The sequence below is a fragment of the Mus musculus genome, chromosome 7 (genome assembly GCF_000001635.26).
Source record: "Mus musculus strain C57BL/6J chromosome 7, GRCm38.p6 C57BL/6J".
Lineage (NCBI taxonomy): Eukaryota > Metazoa > Chordata > Mammalia > Rodentia > Muridae > Mus > Mus musculus.
Window position 1 is genome coordinate 8,163,279 of NC_000073.6, and position 5,118 is coordinate 8,168,396.

Consider the following 5,118-nt stretch of genomic DNA (forward strand, 5'->3'; position numbering starts at 1 on the left):
TTCAATTTTCTGACATAAGCTTCATATTTCCTTTATTCCTTTATGCCTTCCCAATTCCTTTATGCCCTTTTAGTCAAATAATTTTTCACTTTTTTCAGATTTTTACTTTTAGATCTATTCATTTATTTTATTTCTATGCATGTTTTATTAATAATTATTGTTTATTTTAATTCTTTGCATTTCAAATGTTATCCTCATACCAAGTTTCCCCTTCAAACTACAACATCACAATTCTCTCCCTTCTGATTTTACGAGGGTGTATGCCCACCCATCCTGCCACCTTACTGCTCTAACTTTTTCTTAAGGAATGGCATCAAGCCTTCACAGAACTTAGTTCCTCCCCTCCCATTGATGCTGGATAAGGCCCACCACTGTTAAATATGCAGCTGGAGCCATGGGTCTCTCCATGTGTATTCTTTGGTTGGTGTTTTAGTTCCTGTGAGTTCTGCGGTGTCTATTTGGTTGATATCATTGCTCTTCCTATGGGGTTGCAAACCCCTTCAGCTCCTTTGTTATTTCTTCAACTCCCCCACTGGGGTTCATGTACTCATCCAATGGTTGCCTGCAAACATTTGCAACTGTATCTGTCAGGATCTCATTGTGTCTTTCAGGAGACATCCATAACAGTTTCCTGTAAGCAAGCACTTCTTGACATCAGCAATAGTGACTGGGATTGTTGACTGCATATGGAATGGATCTCCAGGTCGGAGAGTCTCTGGATGGCCTTTCCTTCAGTTTCTGCTCTACTCTTTTCACTGCATTTCCTTTAGACAGAAGAAATTCTGGGCTAAATTTTGAGAAGCGGTGGGGGTGGATCCAACCCTCAACTGGTGGCCATTCCTAACCTCTGGATTTGGTCTCTACTGATCTCTCCCCTTGGTTGGGCATTTCAGCTAATGACATCACAGTTTTGTCTTGAGAGCCTTTTGCTTTCCTGGCATTAGGGACTTTCTGTTGGCTACCCCCAGTTTCCCACCTCCCCTTGCTACCCACCTCTCTTTAATTTATTGACCCTTCATATATTTCCCCCATCTCCCCTCACACTTGATCCTGCCCCTTTTTTCTTCTCACCTTCTCTCTTTCTCCCAAATCCTTTTCACTCTGTACCTCCTGTGATTATTTTGCTCCCACTACTAGATAGGACTAAAGAATGCACACTTGGTTTTCCTACTTTTTGAGTTTTGCATGGTCTGTAAGTTCTATCATGGGCATTTCAATCTTTTTACCTAATACCCACTTATCAGTGAGTATATACCATGTGTATTCTTTTGTGATTTTGTTACCTCATTCAGGATGACATTTTCTAGTTCCATCCATTTGCCTGCGAATTTCATGAAGCCATTGTTTTTAGTAGCTCTGTAGTACTTCACTATGTAATGTACAGCATATTCTGTATCTATCCCTCTTTTGAGGGACATCTTGTTTGTTTCCAGCTTGTGGCTGTTATAAATAAGGATGCTATGAACATAGTGGAGCATGTGTCCTTGTTATTTGTATAGGATGTGTCCTTGTTATATGTAGGAGCATCCTTTGGTTATATGCCCAGGAGTGCTATGGCAGGGTCCTCAAGTAGTACTACTTCCAATTGCCTGAGGAAACATCAGAACGATTTCCAGAGTGGTTGTACCTGCTTACAATCTTAGAGAAATGGAGGAGTGTTCCTCATTCTACACATCCTCACCAGTGCCTGCTGTCACCTGAGTATTTGATCTTAGCCATTCTGTCTGGTATGAAGTAGAATCACAGGATCATTTTAATTAGCATTTCCTTGATGACTGAGGATGTTTAACATTTCTTTAGGTGCTTTTTTTTAATTACGTGTTTATTTCATTTACATTTCCAGTGCTATCACAAAAGTCCCCTGTCTGCTCACCTTCCGACTCCCCAACATACCCACTCCCACTTCTTGGCCCTGGTGTTCCCCTGTACTGAGGCAGATAAAGTTTTCACGACCAATGGGTCTCTCTTTCCACTGATGGCCGACTAGGCCATCTTATGATACATATACAGATAGAGACACGAGCTCTGGGGGGTACTCAGTAGGTCATTATTGTTGTTCCACTTATAGCGTTGCAGATTCCACCAACTCCTTGGGTACTTTCTCTAGCTCCTCCTTTGGGGGCACTGTGATCCATCCAATAGCTTACTGTGAGCATCCACTTCTGTGTTTGCTAGACCCTGGCATAATATCACAAAAGTCTGCTATATCTGGGTCCTTTCAGCAAAATCTTGCTAGTGTATGCAATGGTGTCAGCGTTTGGATGCTGATTATGGGGTGGATCCCTGGATATGGCAGTCTCTAGATGGTTCATCCTTTCTTCTCAGCTCCAAACTATGTCTCTGTAACTCCTTCCATGGGTGTTTTGTTCCCAATTCTAAGAAGGGGCAAAGTGTCCACACTTTGGTCTTCTTTCTTCTTGAGTTTAATGTGTTTACCAAATTGTATCTTATATCTTGGGTATTCTAAGTTTGTGGGCTAATATGCACTTATCAGTGAGTACATATTGTGTGAGTTCTTTTGTGATTGGGTTACCTCACTCAGGATATGTACTCCAGGTCCATCCATTTGCCTAGAAATTTCATAAATTCATTTTCTTATTAGCTGCTTAGTACTCCTTTGTGTAAATGTACCACATTTTATTTTTTTGTTCTTCTTTTGAAGGGCATCTGGGTTCTTTCCAGCTTCTCACAATTATAAATAAGGCTGCTTCGAACATAGTGGAGCATGTGTCCTTCTTACCGGTTGGATCATCTTCTGGATATATGCCCAGGAGTGGTATTGCGGGATCCTCTGATAGTACTATGTCCAATTTTCTGAGGAACCTCCAGACTGATTTCCAGAGTCATTTCAAAAGCTTGTAATCCCACAATGGAGGAGTGTTCCTCTTTCTCCACATCCTCTCCATCATATGCTGTCACGTGAATTTTTGATCTTAGCCATTTTGACTAGTTTGAGATGGAATATCAGGGTTGTTTTGATTTGCATTTTGCTGATGATTAAGGATGTTCAACATTTTTTCAGTTGCTTCTTAGCCATTCGGTATTCCTCAGGTGAGAATTCTTTGTTCAGCTGTGAGCCCCATTTTTAATGGTGTTATTTGGTTTTCTGGAGTCCAGCCACTTGATTATTTATGTATATTGGATATTAGTCTCCTATCTGATTTTAGATAGGTAAAGATCCTTTCCCAATTTGTTGGTGGCCTTTCTTTTTGTTACTGACGGTGTCTTTTGCATTGCAGAAGCTTTGAAATTTTATGGGGTCCCATTTGTCGATTCTAGATCTTACAGCACAATCCATTATTGTTCTATTCAGGGATTTTCCCCCTGTGCCCATATATTCGAGGCTTTTTTTCTTACTTTCTCCTCTTCAAATTTCAGTGTCTCTGGTTTTATGTGGAGTTCCTTAATCCACTTAGATTTGACCTTAGTACAAGGAGATAGGAATGGATCAATTTGCATTCTTCTACATGATAACTACCAGTTTTGCTTGCATCATTTGTTGAAAATGCTGTCTTTTTTCAACTGGATGGTTTTTGTTTCCTTGCCAAAGATCAAGTGACCATAGGTGTGTGGATTCATTTCTGGGTCTTCAATTCTATTCCATTGGTCTACTTGTCTGTCGATATACCATACCATGCAGTTTTTATCACAATTGCTCTCTAGTACAGCTTTAGGTCAGGCATGGTGATTCCACGAGAGGTTCTTTTATCCTTGAGAAGAGATTTTGCTATCCTAGGTTTTTTGTTATCCCAGATGAATTTGCAGAATGCCCTTTTTAATTCGTTGAATAATTGATTTGGAATTTTGATGGGGATTGCATTGAATCTGAAGATTGCTTTTCGTAATATAGCTATTTTTCCTATACTGATCCTGCTCATCCATGAACATGGGAGATCTTTCCATCTCCTGAAATCTTCTTTAATTTCTGTCTTCAGAGACTTGAAGTTCTTATCATACAGATCTTTCATTTCCTTAGTTAGAGTCATGCCAAGATATTTTATATTATTTGTGACTATTGAGAAGAGTGTTGTTTCCCTAATTTCTTTCTCAGCCTGTTTATTCTTTGTGTAGAGAAAGGCCATTGACTTGAGTTAATTTTATATCCAGCTACTTCATTGAAGCTTGTTATCAGGCTTAGGATTTCTCTGTTGGAATTTTAAGGATCATTTATATATACTATCATATCATCTGCAAAAAGTGATATTTTGACTTCTTCCTTTCCTATTTGTGTCTCCTTGATCTCCTTTTGTTGTCGAATTGCTCTGTTTAGGACTTCAAGTACAATGTTGAATAGGTAGGGAGAAATTGGGCAGCCTTGTCTAGTCCCTGATGTTAGTGGGATTGCTTCCAGCTTTTCACCATTTACTTTGATGTTGGCTACTGGATTGCTGTAGATTGCTTTTAGCATGTTTAGGTATGGGCCTTGAATTCCTGATCTTTCAAAGACTTTTATTATAAATGGGTGTTGGATTTTGTCATATGCTTTCTCTGCATCTAACAAGATGATCATGTGTTTTTTTTTTTCTTTGAGTTTGTATATATACTGGATTACATTGATGGATTTCATTTGCATCTCTCAAATGAAACCTACTTGATCAGGATGGATGATTCCTTTAATGTGTTCTTGGATTCTGTTTCCAAGAACTTTAATGAGGATTTTTGCATTGATATTCATAAGGGAAATTTGTCTGAAGTTCTCTAACTTTGTTGGGTCTTTTGTGGTTTAGGTATCAGAGTAATTGTGGCTTTATAAAATGAGTTGGGTAGAGTACCTCCTGCTTCTATTTTGTGGAATAGTTTGTGAAGAACTGGGATTAGATCTTCTTTGAAGGTCTGATAGAACTCTGCACTAAACTCATCTGGCCTGGGCTTTTTTTGATTGCCAGAGTATTAATGACTGCTTCTATTTCTTTAGGGAAATAAGACTGTTTAGATAATTAACCTGATCTTGATTTAACTTTGGTACCTGGTATCTGACAAGAAACTTGTACATTTCATCCAGGTTCTCCAGTTTTGTTGAGTGTAGCATTTTGTAGAAGGATCTGATGGTGTTTTGGTTTTCTTCAGGATCTGTTGTTATGTCTCCCTTTTCATTTCTGATTTTGTTAATTAGAATGC